This window comes from Procambarus clarkii, chromosome 48, assembly GCF_040958095.1.
Source record: "Procambarus clarkii isolate CNS0578487 chromosome 48, FALCON_Pclarkii_2.0, whole genome shotgun sequence".
Classification (NCBI taxonomy): Eukaryota; Metazoa; Arthropoda; class Malacostraca; order Decapoda; family Cambaridae; genus Procambarus; species Procambarus clarkii.
In genome coordinates this window covers 18,041,861-18,055,901 of record NC_091197.1, presented here as the reverse complement: position 1 = coordinate 18,055,901, position 14,041 = coordinate 18,041,861, and the positions used below count along the sequence as shown (strand labels likewise).

Sequence of the window (14,041 nt, the reverse complement as noted above, 5' to 3'; positions counted from 1 at the left end):
ACAATACACTCTGAAGTCGATTGAATGATCACATAACTGAATGTAAATACACAGTGCTAGAGTGCTGGGCTGTAAGAACAGCATAAGAAGTTGTTTTAAATGTGAGGAAAGAGATTTACCAGTTTGGCGGATGTAAACAAATGCACACTTACTTGCAATGGATGAACCGCTATCTAATTATATAAAAAAGAGCTCCTCGTCAATGGAAACGATCTGCAGGTGTTGTTGCTGTTGGGTGATAGGAATAAATAGCCTAGGCTACCAATGACTTAACAGTCGGGTAGCCATTTGGTCAGAGTCCTGGACTTGGCAGTAAGTTCATTACACATGTCACTCTAAAGTTTGAACCTTTCACGACAGGAGCTCTCTCAGAAATGATTTGCTTGCTGTTCATGCTTTACCTGTCACAGGTTAGGCATCTATATAGTAGGTATATAAAAAGACGCGCCTATTCGAATGGAACGTTGTGTCGAAATTTCAAAGCAATCGGTAAAAAGATTTCGAAGATTTCCCTCATATGAAAAACACAATTTTTAAAAAAAAGCATTTTCTTTGTTTGTTTTTTTACCGTCACAGAAGTGACATCTATACAGTATGTAAATAAAAACCTGCTCGGATGCGAATGGAATGTTGTGTGAAAATTTCAAAGCAATCGGTGAAGAACTTTCGGAGATTAGCGGTTATGCACAAACGAACGTTTTATTGATATTATATATATATATATATATATATATATATATATATATATATATATATATATATATATATATATATATATTATATATATATATGTCGTACCTAGTAGCCAGAACGTCGTACTCGGCCTACTATGCAAGGCCCGATTTGCCTAATAAGCCAAGTTTTCATGAATTAATTGTTTTTCGACTACCTAACCTACCTAACCTAACCTAACCTAACTTTTTCGGCTACCTAACCTAACCTAACCTGTAAAGATAGGTTAGGTTAGGTAGGGTTGGTTAGGTTCGGTCATATATCTACGTTAATTTTAACTCCAATAAAAAAAAAATTGTCCTCAAACATAATGAAATGGGTAGCTTTATCATTTCATAAGAAAAAAATTAGAGAAAATATATTAATTAAGGAAAACTTGGCTTATTAGGCAAATCGGACCTTGCATTTTAGGCTGAGAAGTGCGTTCTGGCTACTAGGTACGACATATATATATATATATATATATATATATATATATATATATATATATATATATATTAGTATATTTTGGTAGCAGTCTTTCCTGTAGACATATTTTATTAAATATGACCGAAAAAGTAAGATTAATAATTCTAACACGAATTTTCTCAATCTTTCGTACATTATGCTTCACTGTTGGAGGTAAATCAAAAATCACTTCTCCAAAATTCATTTTTATTTCTAGTCTGACGCGACACGGGCGCGTTTCGTAAAACTTATTACATTTTCAAAGACTTCACAAATACACAACTGATTAGAACTTGCGTTTCCCTGATTTTATATCTACATTTGAGTGAGGTGGGAAGGGTGATGTGGCATTACATTTGAGTGAGGTGGGAAGGATGATGTGGCATTAGAGGATATTAATAGGGTATTAAAAGTATCAACACAAGACAGAACACGAAACAATGGGTATTGAATAGAAGTGTTTGTAGAAAGCCTATTGGTCCATATTTCTTGATGCTTCTATATTGGAGCGGAGTCTTGAGGTGGGTAGAATATAGTTGTGCAATAATTGGCTGTTGATTGCTGGTGTTGACTTCTTGATGTGTAGTGCCTCGCAAACGTCAAGCCGCCTGCTATCGCTGTATCTATCGATGATTTCTGTGTTGTTTACTAGGATTTCTCTGGCGATGGTTTGGTTATGGGAAGAGATTATATGTTCCTTAATGGAGCCCTGTTGTTTATGCATCGTTAAACGCCTAGAAAGAGATGTTGTTGTCTTGCCTATATACTGGGTTTTTTGGAGCTTACAGTCCCCAAGTGGGCATTTGAAGGCATAGACGACGTTAGTCTCCTTTAAAGCGTTCTGTTTCGTGTCTGGAGAGTTTCTCATGAGTAGGCTGGCCGTTTTTCTGGTTTTATAGTAAATCGTCAGTTGTATCCTCTGATTTTTGTCTGTAGGGATAACGTTTCTATTAACAATATCTTTCAGGACCCTTTCCTCTGTTTTATGAGCTGTGGAAAAGAAGTTCCTGTAAAATAGTCTAATAGGGGGTATAGGTGTTGTGTTAGTTGTCTCTTCGGAGGTTGCATGGCTTTTCACTTTCCTTCTTATGATGTCTTCGATGAAACCATTGGAGAAGCCGTTATTGACTAGAACCTGCCTTACCCTACAGAGTTCTTCGTCGACTTGCTTCCATTCTGAGCTGTGGCTGAGAGCACGGTCGACGTATGCGTTAACAACACTCCTCTTGTACCTGTCAGGGCAGTCGCTGTTGGCATTTAGGCACATTCCTATGTTTGTTTCCTTTGTGTAGACCGCAGTGTGGAAACCTCCGCCCTTTTCCATGACTGTTACATCTAGAAAAGGCAGCTTCCCATCCTTTTCCGTCTCGTAAGTGAAACGCAGCACGGAACTCTGCTCAAATGCCTCCTTCAGCTCCTGCAGATGTCTGACATCAGGTACCTGTGTAAAAATGTCGTCAACATACCTGCAGTATATGGCCGGTTTCAAGTTCATGTCGACTAAGACTTTTTGCTCGATGGTACCCATGTAGAAGTTTGCAAACAGGACACCTAGGGGAGAACCCATAGCGACCCCATCTACTTGCTTATACATATGCCCATCCGGGCTCAAGAAGGGTGCCTCTTTAGTACAAGCTTGGAGTAGTTTCCTCAGAATACTTTCTGGCATGTCAAGAGGAGTACAGGCTGGATCACGATTCACTTACGAGACGGAAAAGGATGGGAAGCTGCCTTTTCTAGATGTAACAGTCATGGAAAAGGGCGGAGGTTTCCACACTGCAGTCTACACAAAGGAAACAAACATAGGAATGTGCCTAAATGCCAACAGCGACTGCCCTGACAGGTACAAGAGGAGTGTTGTTAACGCTTATGTCGACCGTGCTCTCAGCCACAGCTCAGAATGGAAGCAAGTCGACGAAGAACTCTGTAGGGTAAGGCAGGTTCTAGTCAATAACGGCTTCTCCAATGGTTTCATCGAAGACATCATAAGAAGGAAAGTGAAAAGCCATGCAACCTCCGAAGAGACAACTAACACAACACCTATACCCCCTATTAGACTATTTTACAGGAACTTCTTTTCCACAGCTCATAAAACAGAGGAAAGGGTCCTGAAAGATATTGTTAATAGAAACGTTATCCCTACAGACAAAAATCAGAGGATACAACTGACGATTTACTATAAAACCAGAAAAACGGCCAGCCTACTCATGAGAAACTCTCCAGACACGAAACAGAACGCTTTAAAAGAGACTAACGTCGTCGATGCCTTCAAATGCCCACTTGGGGACTGTAAGCTCCAAAAAACCCAGTATATAGGCAAGACAACAACATCTCTTTCTAGGCGTTTAACGATGCATAAACAACAGGGCTCCATTAAGGAACATATAATCTCTTCCCATAACCAAACCATCGCCAGAGAAATCCTAGTAAACAACACAGAAATCATCGATAGATACAGCGATAGCAGGCGGCTTGACGTTTGCGAGGCACTACACATCAAGAAGTCAACACCAGCAATCAACAGCCAATTATTGCACAACTATATTCTACCCACCTCAAGACTCCGCTCCAATATAGAAGCATCAAGAAATATGGACCAATAGGCTTTCTACAAACACTTCTATTCAATATCCATTGTTTCGTGTTCTGTCTTGTGTTGATACTTTTAATACCCTATTAATATCCTCTAATGCCACATCATCCTTCCCACCTCACTCAAATGTAATGCCACATCACCCTTCCCACCTCACTCAAATGTAGATATAAAATCAGGGAAACGCAAGTTCTAATCAGTTGTGTATTTGTGAAGTCTTTGAAAATGTAATAAGTTTTACGAAACGCGCCCGTGTCGCGTCAGACTAGAAATAAAAATGAATTTTGGAGAAGTGATTTTTGATTTACCTCCAACAGTGAAGCATAATGTACGAAAGATTGAGAAAATTCGTGTTAGAATTATTAATCTTACTTTTTCGGTCATATTTAATAAAATATGTCTACAGGAAAGACTGCTACCAAAATATACTAATGTTAAAGTGCACGACCCAGCAGCAAGGAATCAAGCCTTCACGATAAAATATCGCCAGGATCTGATTCGTGATCAGATATACAAGGCAGAGAATGAAATCAAAGACAAAAAAAACGCAACTACTTCATGCTACAAACGAGTGGAGAAATAGCAACATCGACCATAGTATCCGTACCCGCATTGAACAACACCTCGACATCCTCACAGACCAACATCACCTCAGCACTGAAACAAGGATTATCAAGAAACTAACAACATTATATGGAGGACCTATGGCAATTCCACGACCAAGAGATGGCTTCCTGAACCTTGCAGGAATTAACCTCACTGAGGACCAAGTCACTCTCCTAAATCTGGGCATAAACTGTCATGTTATGTCCAGACCGAGTGAAATGGCCCGGAAAGTGGAGTTGGAAATTCTGTTGGACGACATATTCGACCTCGAGACACAAAAGAAGGTCACTACCAAAGATACCTTACAAGCAGAACTTATTGCAGAAGGAGGAAAGAATCGAGGCAACTACAGAAGCACCATACTGTTCCCCGAGCTTAGAGCGGCAGCTAAAAGCCTTCGTGAGAACAAGGAGATAGTTGTCAGGAGAGGTGACAAGTCGCCAATATATGTCATTCTTAAAAAAGACGAATATCTGGCGAAAATGAACATCATACTCTCTGACCAAACTAAGTTCCAAAGGGTAACGAAGGACACTACAGCCGAATTAAAAGCAAAGGTCAACAAACTGATCGAAACTGTGAACGCCAAGAAATCCGGACTCCACCTGCCAAAGATCATTGGGGAATATAAACCTGGATATGCGTATGGAAATGTCAAGACGCACAAGCCTGGAAACCCACTTCGGCCAATCATTAGCCAGATACCCACACCCACGTACAGATTGGCAAAGCGACTCAACGGCCTGCTGACTCCTTATGTTCCTTGCGCCTTCAGCCTGAAGTCTCCAAAGGAATTTGTGGACTTACTGCGGGGCGCACGGGCCACAGGGATAAGAGCCTCGTTGGACGTAGAATCGCTGTTTACCAACGTACCTGTGGACGAGACAATCGGAATGATAGCCGACAGAGTGTATCGTGATCCAGCCTGTACTCCTCTTGACATGCCAGAAAGTATTCTGAGGAAACTACTCCAAGCTTGTACTAAAGAGGCACCCTTCTTGAGCCCGGATGGGCATATGTATAAGCAAGTAGATGGGGTCGCTATGGGTTCTCCCCTAGGTGTCCTGTTTGCAAACTTCTACATGGGTACCATCGAGCAAAAAGTCTTAGTCGACATGAACTTGAAACCGGCCATATACTGCAGGTATGTTGACGACATTTTTACACAGGTACCTGATGTCAGACATCTGCAGGAGCTGAAGGAGGCATTTGAGCAGAGTTCCGTGCTGCGTTTCACTTACGAGACGGAAAAGGATGGGAAGCTGCCTTTTCTAGATGTAACAGTCATGGAAAAGGGCGGAGGTTTCCACACTGCAGTCTACACAAAGGAAACAAACATAGGAATGTGCCTAAATGCCAACAGCGACTGCCCTGACAGGTACAAGAGGAGTGTTGTTAACGCATACGTCGACCGTGCTCTCAGCCACAGCTCAGAATGGAAGCAAGTCGACGAAGAACTCTGTAGGGTAAGGCAGGTTCTAGTCAATAACGGCTTCTCCAATGGTTTCATCGAAGACATCATAAGAAGGAAAGTGAAAAGCCATGCAACCTCCGAAGAGACAACTAACACAACACCTATACCCCCTATTAGACTATTTTACAGGAACTTCTTTTCCACAGCTCATAAAACAGAGGAAAGGGTCCTGAAAGATATTGTTAATAGAAACGTTATCCCTACAGACAAAAATCAGAGGATACAACTGACGATTTACTATAAAACCAGAAAAACGGCCAGCCTACTCATGAGAAACTCTCCAGACACGAAACAGAACGCTTTAAAAGAGACTAACGTCGTCTATGCCTTCAAATGCCCACTTGGGGACTGTAAGCTCCAAAAAACCCAGTATATAGGCAAGACAACAACATCTCTTTCTAGGCGTTTAAAGATGCATAAACAACAGGGCTCCATTAAGGAACATATAATCTCTTCCCATAACCAAACCATCGCCAGAGAAATCCTAGTAAACAACACAGAAATCATCGATAGATACAGCGATAGCAGGCGGCTTGACGTTTGCGAGGCACTACACATCAAGAAGTCAACACCAGCAATCAACAGCCAATTATTGCACAACTATATTCTACCCACCTCAAGACTCCGCTCCAATATAGAAGCATCAAGAAATATGGACCAATAGGCTTTCTACAAACACTTCTATTCAATATCCATTGTTTCGTGTTCTGTCTTGTGTTGATACTTTTAATACCCTATTAATATCCTCTAATGCCACATCATCCTTCCCACCTCACTCAAATGTAATGCCACATCACCCTTCCCACCTCACTCAAATGTAGATATAAAATCAGGGAAACGCAAGTTCTAATCAGTTGTGTATTTGTGAAGTCTTTGAAAATGTAATAAGTTTTACGAAACGCGCCCGTGTCGCGTCAGACTAGAAATAAAAATGAATTTTGGAGAAGTGATTTTTGATTTACCTCCAACAGTGAAGCATAATGTACGAAAGATTGAGAAAATTCGTGTTAGAATTATTAATCTTACTTTTTCGGTCATATTTAATAAAATATGTCTACAGGAAAGACTGCTACCAAAATATACTAATGTTAAAGTGCACGACCCAGCAGCAAGGAATCAAGCCTTCACGATAAAATATCGCCAGGATCTGATTCGTGATCAGATATACAAGGCAGAGAATGAAATCAAAGACAAAAAAACGCAACTACTTCATGCTACAAACGAGTGGAGAAATAGCAACATCGACCATAGTATCCGTACCCGCATTGAACAACACCTCGACATCCTCACAGACCAACATCACCTCAGCACTGAAACAAGGATTATCAAGAAACTAACAACATTATATGGAGGACCTATGGCAATTCCACGACCAAGAGATGGCTTCCTGAACCTTGCAGGAATTAACCTCACTGAGGACCAAGTCACTCTCCTAAATCTGGGCATAAACTGTCATGTTATGTCCAGACCGAGTGAAATGGCCCGGAAAGTGGAGTTGGAAATTCTGTTGGACGACATATTCGACCTCGAGACACAAAAGAAGGTCACTACCAAAGATACCTTACAAGCAGAACTTATTGCAGAAGGAGGAAAGAATCGAGGCAACTACAGAAGCACCATACTGTCCCCCGAGCTTAGAGCGGCAGCTAAAAGCCTTCGTGAGAACAAGGAGATAGTTGTCAGGAGAGGTGACAAGTCGCCAATATATGTCATTCTTAAAAAAGACGAATATCTGGCGAAAATGAACATCATACTCTCTGACCAAACTAAGTTCCAAAGGGTAACGAAGGACACTACAGCCGAATTAAAAGCAAAGGTCAACAAACTGATCGAAACTGTGAACGCCAAGAAATCCGGACTCCACCTGCCAAAGATCATTGGGGAATATAAACCTGGATATGCGTATGGAAATGTCAAGACGCACAAGCCTGGAAACCCACTTCGGCCAATCATTAGCCAGATACCCACACCCACGTACAGATTGGCAAAGCGACTCAACGGCCTGCTGACTCCTTATGTTCCTTGCGCCTTCAGCCTGAAGTCTCCAAAGGAATTTGTGGACTTACTGCGGGGCGCACGGGCCACAGGGATAAGAGCCTCGTTGGACGTAGAATCGCTGTTTACCAACGTACCTGTGGACGAGACAATCGGAATGATAGCCGACAGAGTGTATCGTGATCCAGCCTGTACTCCTCTTGACATGCCAGAAAGTATTCTGAGGAAACTACTCCAAGCTTGTACTAAAGAGGCACCCTTCTTGAGCCCGGATGGGCATATGTATAAGCAAGTAGATGGGGTCGCTATGGGTTCTCCCCTAGGTGTCCTGTTTGCAAACTTCTACATGGGTACCATCGAGCAAAAAGTCTTAGTCGACATGAACTTGAAACCGGCCATATACTGCAGGTATGTTGACGACATTTTTACACAGGTACCTGATGTCAGACATCTGCAGGAGCTGAAGGAGGCATTTGAGCAGAGTTCCGTGCTGCGTTTCACTTACGAGACGGAAAAGGATGGGAAGCTGCCTTTTCTAGATGTAACAGTCATGGAAAAGGGCGGAGGTTTCCACACTGCAGTCTACACAAAGGAAACAAACATAGGAATGTGCCTAAATGCCAACAGCGACTGCCCTGACAGGTACAAGAGGAGTGTTGTTAACGCATACGTCGACCGTGCTCTCAGCCACAGCTCAGAATGGAAGCAAGTCGACGAAGAACTCTGTAGGGTAAGGCAGGTTCTAGTCAATAACGGCTTCTCCAATGGTCTCCAACTAACACAACACCTATACCCCCTATTAGACTATTTTACAGGAACTTCTTTTCCACAGCTCATAAAACAGAGGAAAGGGTCCTGAAAGATATTGTTAATAGAAACGTTATCCCTACAGACAAAAATCAGAGGATACAACTGACGATTTACTATAAAACCAGAAAAACGGCCAGCCTACTCATGAGAAACTCTCCAGACACGAAACAGAACGCTTTAAAAGAGACTAACGTCGTCTATGCCTTCAAATGCCCACTTGGGGACTGTAAGCTCCAAAAAACCCAGTATATAGGCAAGACAACAACATCTCTTTCTAGGCGTTTAACGATGCATAAACAACAGGGCTCCATTAAGGAACATATAATCTCTTCCCATAACCAAACCATCGCCAGAGAAATCCTAGTAAACAACACAGAAATCATCGATAGATACAGCGATAGCAGGCGGCTTGACGTTTGCGAGGCACTACACATCAAGAAGTCAACACCAGCAATCAACAGCCAATTATTGCACAACTATATTCTACCCACCTCAAGACTCCGCTCCAATATAGAAGCATCAAGAAATATGGACCAATAGGCTTTCTACAAACACTTCTATTCAATACCCATTGTTTCGTGTTCTGTCTTGTGTTGATACTTTTAATACCCTATTAATATCCTCTAATGCCACATCATCCTTCCCACCTCACTCAAATGTAATGCCACATCACCCTTCCCACCTCACTCAAATGTAGATATAAAATCAGGGAAACGCAAGTTCTAATCAGTTGTGTATTTGTGAAGTCTTTGAAAATGTAATAAGTTTTACGAAACGCGCCCGTGTCGCGTCAGACTAGAAATAAAAATGAATTTTGGAGAAGTGATTTTTGATTTACCTCCAACAGTGAAGCATAATGTACGAAAGATTGAGAAAATTCGTGTTAGAATTATTAATCTTACTTTTTCGGTCATATTTAATAAAATATGTCTACAGGAAAGACTGCTACCAAAATATACTAATGTTAAAGTGCACGACCCAGCAGCAAGGAATCAAGCCTTCACGATAAAATATCGCCAGGATCTGATTCGTGATCAGATATACAAGGCAGAGAATGAAATCAAAGACAAAAAAAACGCAACTACTTCATGCTACAAACGAGTGGAGAAATAGCAACATCGACCATAGTATCCGTACCCGCATTGAACAACACCTCGACATCCTCACAGACCAACATCACCTCAGCACTGAAACAAGGATTATCAAGAAACTAACAACATTATATGGAGGACCTATGGCAATTCCACGACCAAGAGATGGCTTCCTGAACCTTGCAGGAATTAACCTCACTGAGGACCAAGTCACTCTCCTAAATCTGGGCATAAACTGTCATGTTATGTCCAGACCGAGTGAAATGGCCCGGAAAGTGGAGTTGGAAATTCTGTTGGACGACATATTCGACCTCGAGACACAAAAGAAGGTCACTACCAAAGATACCTTACAAGCAGAACTTATTGCAGAAGGAGGAAAGAATCGAGGCAACTACAGAAGCACCATACTGTCCCCCGAGCTTAGAGCGGCAGCTAAAAGCCTTCGTGAGAACAAGGAGATAGTTGTCAGGAGAGGTGACAAGTCGCCAATATATGTCATTCTTAAAAAAGACGAATATCTGGCGAAAATGAACATCATACTCTCTGACCAAACTAAGTTCCAAAGGGTAACGAAGGACACTACAGCCGAATTAAAAGCAAAGGTCAACAAACTGATCGAAACTGTGAACGCCAAGAAATCCGGACTCCACCTGCCAAAGATCATTGGGGAATATAAACCTGGATATGCGTATGGAAATGTCAAGACGCACAAGCCTGGAAACCCACTTCGGCCAATCATTAGCCAGATACCCACACCCACGTACAGATTGGCAAAGCGACTCAACGGCCTGCTGACTCCTTATGTTCCTTGCGCCTTCAGCCTGAAGTCTCCAAAGGAATTTGTGGACTTACTGCGGGGCGCACGGGCCACAGGGATAAGAGCCTCGTTGGACGTAGAATCGCTGTTTACCAACGTACCTGTGGACGAGACAATCGGAATGATAGCCGACAGAGTGTATCGTGATCCAGCCTGTACTCCTCTTGACATGCCAGAAAGTATTCTGAGGAAACTACTCCAAGCTTGTACTAAAGAGGCACCCTTCTTGAGCCCGGATGGGCATATGTATAAGCAAGTAGATGGGGTCGCTATGGGTTCTCCCCTAGGTGTCCTGTTTGCAAACTTCTACATGGGTACCATCGAGCAAAAAGTCTTAGTCGACATGAACTTGAAACCGGCCATATACTGCAGGTATGTTGACGACATTTTTACACAGGTACCTGATGTCAGACATCTGCAGGAGCTGAAGGAGGCATTTGAGCAGAGTTCCGTGCTGCGTTTCACTTACGAGACGGAAAAGGATGGGAAGCTGCCTTTTCTAGATGTAACAGTCATGGAAAAGGGCGGAGGTTTCCACACTGCAGTCTACACAAAGGAAACAAACATAGGAATGTGCCTAAATGCCAACAGCGACTGCCCTGACAGGTACAAGAGGAGTGTTGTTAACGCATACGTCGACCGTGCTCTCAGCCACAGCTCAGAATGGAAGCAAGTCGACGAAGAACTCTGTAGGGTAAGGCAGGTTCTAGTCAATAACGGCTTCTCCAATGGTTTCATCGAAGACATCATAAGAAGGAAAGTGAAAAGCCATGCAACCTCCGAAGAGACAACTAACACAACACCTATACCCCCTATTAGACTATTTTACAGGAACTTCTTTTCCACAGCTCATAAAACAGAGGAAAGGGTCCTGAAAGATATTGTTAATAGAAACGTTATCCCTACAGACAAAAATCAGAGGATACAACTGACGATTTACTATAAAACCAGAAAAACGGCCAGCGAGAAACTCTCCAGACACGAAACAGAACGCTTTAAAAGAGACTAACGTCGTCTATGCCTTCAAATGCCCACTTGGGGACTGTAAGCTCCAAAAAACCCAGTATATAGGCAAGACAACAACATCTCTTTCTAGGCGTTTAACGATGCATAAACAACAGGGCTCCATTAAGGAACATATAATCTCTTCCCATAACCAAACCATCGCCAGAGAAATCCTAGTAAACAACACAGAAATCATCGATAGATACAGCGATAGCAGGCGGCTTGACGTTTGCGAGGCACTACACATCAAGAAGTCAACACCAGCAATCAACAGCCAATTATTGCACAACTATATTCTACCCACCTCAAGACTCCGCTCCAATATAGAAGCATCAAGAAATATGGACCAATAGGCTTTCTACAAACACTTCTATTCAATATCCATTGTTTCGTGTTCTGTCTTGTGTTGATACTTTTAATACCCTATTAATATCCTCTAATGCCACATCATCCTTCCCACCTCACTCAAATGTAATGCCACATCACCCTTCCCACCTCACTCAAATGTAGATATAAAATCAGGGAAACGCAAGTTCTAATCAGTTGTGTATTTGTGAAGTCTTTGAAAATGTAATAAGTTTTACGAAACGCGCCCGTGTCGCGTCAGACTAGAAATAAAAATGAATTTTGGAGAAGTGATTTTTGATTTACCTCCAACAGTGAAGCATAATGTACGAAAGATTGAGAAAATTCGTGTTAGAATTATTAATCTTACTTTTTCGGTCATATTTAATAAAATATATATATTATATATATATATATATATATATATATATATATATATATATATATATTCTCCACCTTTTTTTAATATCAAGAACTTCTGCAATATTGGAGAAGAGTCAGACCCATGCTGTCTTGGGATTGATGCGCTGGGGGGGGGGGGAGGAGGGGATTGATTGTTGGGAGTGAGGAGTGGGGCTTAGGGTTGGTGGGGGGGGGGGTAGTCAGTGGAAGAATGGGCTGGTAAGGGGAGTCAGAGGGGGAGGGAGAGAATGAATTTATGAGATGTGGTTCAAGGAACAGGTGGGTGGGGGAGATGGGTGTGTGGAATGGGTGAGTTAAGTTGTGGAGCAAGGAATGGGTGGGTCTTTGAAATTGATGGGGTTGGGGAAAATAGGACGAGAAATGGGCGAGTGTGGTGTGGGGGCGTGGGATGGACGGAATGGGTGTGTGTGAAACCGTAGGGTATTTTAAATAAGTGTGTGTTTGTGTATGTTAAGCAGGAACTGTATAGATGAAACTGTTCACCCATCACCCTGGTTTTCCCTACTACTCTTCCCACTCCCTCTACCTATCCCATCTAGACCGTGTCCTACTGTCCTCGACGCTGTAAGCCTGTCCATCACCTTCCTCTTCCTTCCCGTTGCAGCATCCCATCTCCCTCCTGGCCAATTCCCCTCCCTGTCATCTCCCAGAGCAGCAGCAGCTTTCTCATGTTCTCAGTGACAGCCCCGAGGGGTCGCTGACAGTCCCGAGGGGTCGCTGACAGTCCCGAGGGGTCGCTGACAGCCCCGAGGGTCGCTGACAGTCCCGAGGGTCGCTGACAGTCCCGAGGGTCGCTGACAGCCCCGAGGGTCGGTGACAGTCCCGAGGGGTCGCTGACAGTCCCGAGGGTCGCTGACAGCCCCGAGGGGTCGCTGACAGCCCCGAGGGGTCGCTGACAGCCCCGAGGGGTCGCTGACAGCCCCGAGGGGTCGCTGACAGCCCCGAGGGGTCGCTGACAGTCCCGAGGGTCGCTGACAGCCCCGAGGGGTCGCTGACAGCCCCGAGGGGTCGCTGACAGTCCCGAGGGGTCGCTGACAGTCCCGAGGGTCGCTGACAGTCCCGAGGGTCGCTGACAGTCCCGAGGGGTCGCTGACAGTCCCGAGGGGTCGCTGACAGCCCCGAGGGTCGGTGACAGTCCCGAGGGTCGCTGACAGTCCCGAGGGTCGCTGACAGTCCCGAGGGTCACTGACCGCCCCGAGGGTCACTGACAGCCCCGAGGGCCCTTGACAGCCCCGGGGGTCACTGACAGCCCCGAGGACCCCTGACAGCCCCGGGGGTCACTGACAGCCCCGAGGGCCCCTGACAGCCTCAGGGGTCACTGACAGCCCCGAGGGCCCCTGACAGCCCCGGGGGTCACTGACAGCCCCGAGAGTCACTGACAGCCCCAAGGACAACTGCACGGCCCCGAGGGTCACTGATAGACCCGAGGGCCCCTGACAGCCTCAGGGGTCAATGACAGCCCCGAGGGCCCCTGACAGCCCCGGGGGTCACTGACAGCCCCGAGAGTCACTGACAGCCCCAAGGGCAACTGCACGGCCCCGAGGGACACTGATAGACCCGAGGGCCCCTGACAGCCTCAGGGGTCACTGACAGCCCCGAGGGCCCCTGACAGCCCCGGGGGTCTCTGACAGCCCCGAGAGTCACTGACAGCCCCAAGGGCAACTGCACGGCCCCGAGGGTCACTGATAGCCCCGAGGGCCCCC

General features: G+C 44.4%; 1 protein-coding gene across 3 annotated transcripts in view; it reads left to right on the top strand.

The window, feature by feature from the left end:
* LOC123752455 (uncharacterized) overlaps positions 1-14,041 on the top strand; it is a 524,100-nt gene that overhangs the window by 64,395 nt on the left and 445,664 nt on the right. The gene's annotated exons all lie outside the window — the stretch shown is intronic.